General features: G+C 31.2%; 1 protein-coding gene across 6 annotated transcripts in view; it reads right to left on the minus strand.

The window, feature by feature from the left end:
• LOC137651220 (metal cation symporter ZIP14-like) overlaps positions 1-8,120 on the minus strand; it is a 96,972-nt gene that overhangs the window by 47,731 nt on the left and 41,121 nt on the right. Inside the window, exon 1 of one of the 6 annotated variants that reach the window (XM_068384411.1) lies at positions 1,504-1,591. The exons of 2 other annotated variants lie outside the window; for them this stretch is intronic. The gene's annotated coding sequence lies outside the window, so the exon portion shown is untranslated. Of the gene's footprint in view, positions 1-1,427; positions 1,592-8,120 lie in introns of those variants that run through there. 3 more of the 6 variants (XM_068384408.1, XM_068384413.1, XM_068384412.1) reach the window with 3 other exon arrangements.

Here is an 8,120-nt window from a genome sequence, read left to right on the forward strand (position 1 = left end):
ATACATACATATATGTAGATAGACACATATATGTATCTGTATATACATTATATATATATATATATATATATATATATATATATATATATATTATATACAGCACATATATGTATATCGACACATATGTATCTGTATATATATAATGAAAATGTATACATATATAATTTATATATACTGTCCGTACATATATATTAAATTCCTAATCATTTTCTCTCTCCCTCCATATATATACTTTGTATATATATACATGTATATATATATATGTGTGTGCATATGAATATACACTAGTGTACGCAACCCGTCAAAAATGATTTATAAATATTTAGATAGATATACACATACAAGCAACGCCTCTCACCAGGGTATGACTACTCTCCCTCTCCCTTCCAGAGAGACAGCGAGAGCTGATCATGACGGGAAAGGAATATATATGTATGTATTTTTATATAATATATATATATGTATATATATATATATATACATATATATATGTGTGTATATATATACATATATATATTATATATATATATATGTATGTGTGTATATATATATATATATATATATATGTATATGTATATATATATATATATATATATATATATATATATATATATATGTATATGTATATATATATATATATATATATATATATATATATATATATATATATATATATATATAGCCAGAAACTTGCTCTTCATTATATAGGGGAGATATGTACAAATGATAGAACTTGCGTATGGGACGAATGGAAGCCCTATCTTGCCACGCCATTAAGATCATCATAGATAACACGGACATCTTGACCTTAGACCGTAATCAACTAAATCCTATGAATAATACTGATTTCATCACTAATCAAAACACGTTTACCTCTGCATATTCAAACGCATATAGTGAACTTATTTGCAAAAGCCAGGTCAACAGTTAAGAATTGAGCAAAGTACATGAAGTGATAAAACGTCGAAAACGTTTAATTAATTCGCAAAACTGTATTCAAATTAAGCATTAGATGAAGCAATGCCTGAAAATATATATCTTTCACGGAATATTTCATTATAAAGACACGTGGAAATGTATTTATAAAAGCAGGGAAAACCAGAACACATCCCGCGCTTCTTTTCTCCAAGCTTAAGGCAAAACATTTCCAAACACAAACATTCATTTCGGCCTTGTTATGTATAGTAGATAAAATACAATGGTCACACCATTTAAAAGAATTTAGTTTACAACTAGAATAATAACAATAAAACAAAGAAAATATCAATTTGGTTACAAAAGAAAACACCATCTCAAATTAAATCCATCAACACCCTTTCATAACTAAGATAAAAAAAACTTCACAAAGTCTAAAATTAATAGATAACTATGACAACACCATTCACAAAAGAAAAGGCAATTCCAAAAAACACGAATAAAACACTCACCTAATTCACAAAATTAAAGAATACCTTGATGCATTTTAAAGTCATGAAAGAAACGAAAACAATGCCACGAACAGACCTACACTGAACACACCCGACGAGTGGGACCCAAGAACTGACCCTTGTGGACTCCACGGTCTAGGTATAGCCGTAGTGGACTCCGTCAAGGCCTGTATCGCCCGCTGATGTGACACGAGGTAATACGCAGCGGGGGCTTGGAATGGGAAGTGTTTGATAACGAGATGAATGGAAATGTGGAGAGTAAAAAAAGGGAGGTGCATTCTTATCGCTTCGCCTCACACAAGACAAAACCAAGGAGGAACTGCGCCGTGTTGAGGAGGGAAATGGTATTTCCATTCAACATTTGTTTCTTCCTTTCTTCTTCATTTTTATGGGCGCTGGCATATACAGTATGACCTGACAATGATAATGAACTAATAAAGGAGCAAGAAGGTTTAAAGATTTTCCGAAACATCTTCAACATAACCGAGGTACCAAACATAAGAACGTAATCATAAATCTTTGCATAAGCACAGAAAAAAAACATTGGTTTCCAATTAAATTAAAACAAATCTTTGCTCGTATATTTATTTTCATATATTATTATTATTATTATTATTATTATTATTATTATTATTATTATTATTATTATTATTATTATCACTTGCTAAGTACAAACCTAATTGGAAAAGCAGGATGCTATAAGCACAAGGGCTCCAACAAGGAAAATAACCCAGCGAGGAAAGAGAGCAATGAAAAATAAAACACTCAGAACAGTAACAACATAAAATAAATATTTCCTATATCAACTATAGGAAATAATGCATCTGAACAACGCTGGATTGATCCAATTGGGAACCTTTAGCGTCTCTCTCTCTCTCTCTCTCTCTCTCTCTCTCTCTCTCTCTCTCTCTCTCTCTCTCTCTCTCTCTCTCTCTCTCCTTCTTCTTCAAGAACGGACAATCAACAGTTGCAATGCTACCTACACAACTGAAGATCACTTAATTCAAGGCACGTTTTCGCATGTAGCCAGTAACAACACGTACCAATGGATAAACAGTTACTGAAAGGAGAGAATCTCGCTTCACTTCATAAAATAACGATGAGGTTTTTATCCTTTCAGTAGAAGAAATCAAACAGGGAGAGGGACAAGCAGACTGTGTGTGTGTGTGTGTGTAAATCCTTCAGTCGTTTGATCCATTTCCTTACGTCCCTCTGGCATACCTTTAAAGTCCTGTTCAGCAATTCATTCATATTCACAATTGTATCGTAACATCTCATTTAAAATAAGAATTTCTTGCCATTTAACTCATCTTTGTATCCATTAACAATAATCATTAAGATCATTAAACATATATTAAATCTTTCTACTCTCACGCATTTGTTCCCTTGTATAAATACATCAAGGTTGAAACAAATATTCAAATAATTTCAAAATAAAAAAAAAAATAAAAATTTCTGAAATTCTGTCATATTTACACAACGCGTATTAATCTAACTCATATCCACAAATAAAAGTTTTCTTCGATGGACTTGGGTTTCAAAATCTAACTAATAGCATAAATATACGACTAATTACCCCTTCATGAAATTACTTGAATCTGTAACCTTAAACAGAAGGTCTTTGCATTATTTCATGGTGCATATGTACCCAGTTCGTGCATCGAAAGACCTTCTGAAAGAGAGAGAGAGAGAGAGAGAGAGAGAGAGAGAGAGAGAGAGAATGCGATGTCAAATCTTCTTCCTTGAAAGTAACTTTGCAATTGCTTATGTTCTAATCAAACGAACACCTACTGTGTAAAATCCTGCCCATCTCGGTTTTCTCAGCGAATAACGGAAAAAAAGGAAACTCGAGGCAGTAGGTTAGTCCTCTTATTGGGTCCTGGGTTAGCCAAGGCAAAAGCCACCCGTTGAGATACTACCGATAGAGTCATTGGGTTCTTTGACTACCCAACCGGTAATACATTGGATCCCTCTCTCTGGTTACGGTTTATGTTTGCTTTACCTACACATACACCAAATAGTCTGGTCTGTTCTTTCCAGATTCTTCTGTCCTCATACACCTGACAACACTGAGATTCTCCTGTCCTCATACACCTGACAACACTGAGATTACCCAAAAATTGTTATTGCACTGTATTTGTTCAGTGGCTACTTTCCTCTTGGTAAGGGTAGAAGAGACTTTAGCTATGGCAAGCAGCTCTTCTAAGAGAAGGACACGCCAAAATCAAAACATTGTCCTTTAATCTTGGATAGTGCCACAGCTTCTTTACCATGGTCTTCCACTGTTTTGGGGAAGAGTTCTCTTGCTTGAGGGTTCACTTGGGCACGATATTTTATCTTATTTCTAATCCTCTTTTTTGAAGTATTTATAATTTATATATAAAAGATTTATTTTAATGCTGTTACTGTTCTCAAAATATCTAATTTCAATCGTTCATTGCTTCTCTTGTAGTTTACTTATTCCCTTTCCTCACTGAGGTAATTATCGCTGTTGGAGACCTTGGCCTTATAGCATCCGGCTTTTCCAACTAGGGTTCTAACTTGGCTACTACTACTACTACTACTATCTCGTTCCATACTTAGCCTGGGGGGAGAGAGAGAGAGAGAGAGAGAGAGAGAGAGAGAGAGCAGGCTCTCGTTGAAAATTTGCAAAATGATTACGTCCTTCAAATTAGCTCTATTATCTTATTGAGTAAATAAACCAAATAAAAAATTAGAAGAAAATTATTCATATTACAAATACCAGACATGATCCACATTCATGAAGTTTTTAGAATATCTTGTTTATATAAGTAGCCTCTTTATGCTGTTATTAATATTGTTTATGTGACTAAGATCACGCAATGAGTTCAACACAGCACTATATGTCTCTTCAGTTCCGAAGCCGTATAACAAATTGGGACGTTTAACTCAAATACAGTACATTTCAATGAGACAAAGGCTTGGAAAACTAATACCCGGATGGGTGTGACAGCTCAATACCATTATAAATAATATAGTCCTTCAGTATATGAGATATTACAGACACTAAACCTACAAAAATATCTAAAACATTTTATACCTTTGTGAATGTTTATTTCAAATATTTCACATTGCTAAAAAACGAACCCAGCCCTTTTTTAAATTGTCGCAACTCAAAGAGTTTTATCAACACAGTTTTGCATAAGCCAGTTGGTCTCTTCTTCATTAATAGTACGTCGAAGGTAATTTGAGTAGCAGATATTTTTTTCGGTTGGGAAGGTTGGACCAAGATTGAAATTAAAAAAAATCCGTTTTCTTTTTTTTTTTCTTTTTGAATCATATAGTATGCCATCTGCAATGAAAATTATTTTTTTCTATATTTTGGACTCCTATACTACGCAATTGGCAATAGACAAATTATTATTATTATTATTATTATTATATTATTATATATTATTATTTTTTGTTTTGTAATCCTAAAATACGCCATTTGCAATAAAAATTTGGGGTTTTTTCCATGTTTTGGAATATACACAAACCAAAATTCAGAGAGATATCCATATGTTTCAAAGTGCCAATGGAGTTTTTATCTATACTAAGCGCTAGTGAAGGCCGAGTCAAATTATTGTATTTTACTGTTGTGTTTTGACATTTAACCAATAAAATCTGCATTAAGCCATCCTTAATGACGCCAGAATTAAACTCATAACTTCCATTGTGTCACCAGTTTCGAGACAAGGCACTTGAGAGACCCAATAACACGTGGGCGCTGAGAACTTGCCTAGCACCAATGCGAGGCTGACTCAAGGGGCAGATAATAATCTTAAGTCTACTGATTAACATAACTTTTACGACATTTTACAGCAAAATTATTACCGAGAAGCAAATATCATTGATGTCTGACAAGTGATGAATTTAACATGTCTAGCCGACATGTTGACGCCGATTCCTATCTGCAAGTGGTTATCAAATTTAGATATGATGGTCATTACACAAGTTCCCCTCATAAAATCAATAATAATAATTAGATAATGCTGAAGATGACGATAATAATATTGATAATCAATAAATCTAGATTATTTCTATATGAAGATAATGATAATATTGATAATGAATAAATCTAGATTATTTCTATATGAAGATAATAATATTGATAATCAATAAATCTAGATTATTTCTATATGAAGATAATAATATTGATAATCAATAAATCTAGATTATTTCTATATGAAGATAATAATATTGATAATCAATAAATCTAGATTATTTCTATAGGAAGATAATGATAATATTGATAATAAATAAATCTAGATTATTTCTATATGAAGATAATAATATTGATAATCAATAAATCTAGATTATTTCTATAGGAAGGTAATGATAATACTGATAATAAATAAATACAGATTATTTCTATCTGAAGATAATGATAATATTGACAATAAATAAATCCAGATTATTTGTATATGAAGATAATAATAATATTGATAATAAATAAATCTACATTGCTGCTATATGACGATAGTAATAATAATGAAAATAAATTAATCTAAATGATTTCTATCTGGAGATAATAATAATATTGATAATAAATAAATCTAGCTTATTGCTATCTCCCAGCATAAACAGAGGATATTCATGATAGATAAACGCACAAACACACAGACTATATATATATATATATATATATAGAGAGAGAGAGAGAGAGAGAGAGAGAGAGAGAGAGAGAGAGAGAAAAAAAAAATTTCTAGAATTTAAACCATATGACCAGGTTCTGGGGCCGGGGAGCCCATTGAAGACTGCTATACAAAAGTGGGAACCCCTAAAATTGTCGGATCCTTCGTAACTGTCAACACGTACAGTTGGCTTCATTAATTCCGGTACACTGATGTCTCCTTAGCTTTCCATGAAGTGTACCGGAGTTAATGAAGCCAACTGTACCAAACGTCACAATCCAAACCTAAGTCCTGGTCTGTTTTCCTTTAATCCTGACAATCCTTTATTAACCTCTTTTCCTAGAATCTGACTTATCCGGAGTCAAGAAACTGACAACAGAGGGATCCCAAAGACTTGCATACATACGATCTCTTTGTATATTTATTCTCATCGTGAGTCCGTCGATGACATTAATAAGACGAAAGTACTAACTCAAATCAAGCGTTTATTTTTCCTTTCGTGGCTATAATTCATATATATATATATATATATATATATATATAGATATATATATATATATATATATATATATATATATTATATATATATATATATATAGATAGATAGATAGATATATATACATATAAAATATATACATATATATATATATATATATATATATATATATATATATATATATATATATATATGCATGTATGTGTGTGTAAATATCAACCACAATGACATTCAATACCGAAATCTATCTTGGGAACACATATCCACTGGAATTCATTTATGGCTGGGCAAAGATTCGAACCCCTGCCTATTCAGCCAAAACCATGCCTGCGAGGACTCTTGATCCTCGCAGACATGGTTTCGGCTGAATAGTTAAGGGTTCGAATCTCTGCCCAGCCAGAAGCTATTACCATAAATTAATTTCAGTGGATATATGTTCCCAAGATAGAATTCGGTTTTAAATGTCATTGTGGTTGATATTTACATTGATTGAAATCACTAGTGTTAGTGATATACAGTATATTCATCATATATATATATATATATATATATATATATATATATATATATATATATATATACACATACATATATATATATATATATATATATATATATATATGTGTGTGTATTTGTTTGTGCATCAGCATGAAGTAAATTAAATTTGATGAGTCTAAGGCCACTCAATTTTTCATGGAAAAAAAATATTGTCCTTGGGGGAGCAGGATAATAATGAGATAATCTACAGCAGTCAATGGACAGAGTTTAACGTGCAGTTGTGTTTAACTGCTTTAAATGGCAGTCATGTGTCATGTTTTTATTTGCGATTAATTCTATAACGTTATACTGGGGTGCAATCATTCAACAACAAGGCCTATTGATTACCGCACATTCCGAAATGTATACGTTTTAATTAAGCATTGCTGGTGATCATGTTTCCTTTGAACATAATTGAGTGAAACATTAAGATTCCATTTGTTTGTAAAGCAAAGCATGATTTTTTTTTATCTATCTATCTATCTATACACACACACACACACACACATATATATATATATATATATATATATATATATATACAAAGTATGTATATATATATATATATATATATATATATACAAAGTATGTATATATATATATATATATATATATATATATATATATATATATATATATATACTTTGTGTATATATATATATATATATATATATATATATATATATATATATATATATACACACACATATATTATAACAAAAACCGCAAGGAAACATGATGCTCAGGTGCAAAAGAACCACAGGAAAATGAAATAGAAAATATAGGATTGAGTTCTGACTAGTTTCGTGTTACTTTCTCAGAGGACTGATTCAATTAATAAGGTCTCTTTACATTTCATTTGGTACAGTAAAAATAAGAACATACACACAGATATTTACAAAACAATACTCCTCACTTCAGCCAAAATATTTGGCTTATATTTTCAGGTGTTTGTGGGTGGAGTCCATACCTGTTACCTTTCGAACTCCTGAGTAATGGAGTATGGACTCCAACAAACACCTG

The sequence above is a fragment of the Palaemon carinicauda genome, chromosome 12 (genome assembly GCF_036898095.1).
Source record: "Palaemon carinicauda isolate YSFRI2023 chromosome 12, ASM3689809v2, whole genome shotgun sequence".
Taxonomy (NCBI): Eukaryota; Metazoa; Arthropoda; class Malacostraca; order Decapoda; family Palaemonidae; genus Palaemon; species Palaemon carinicauda.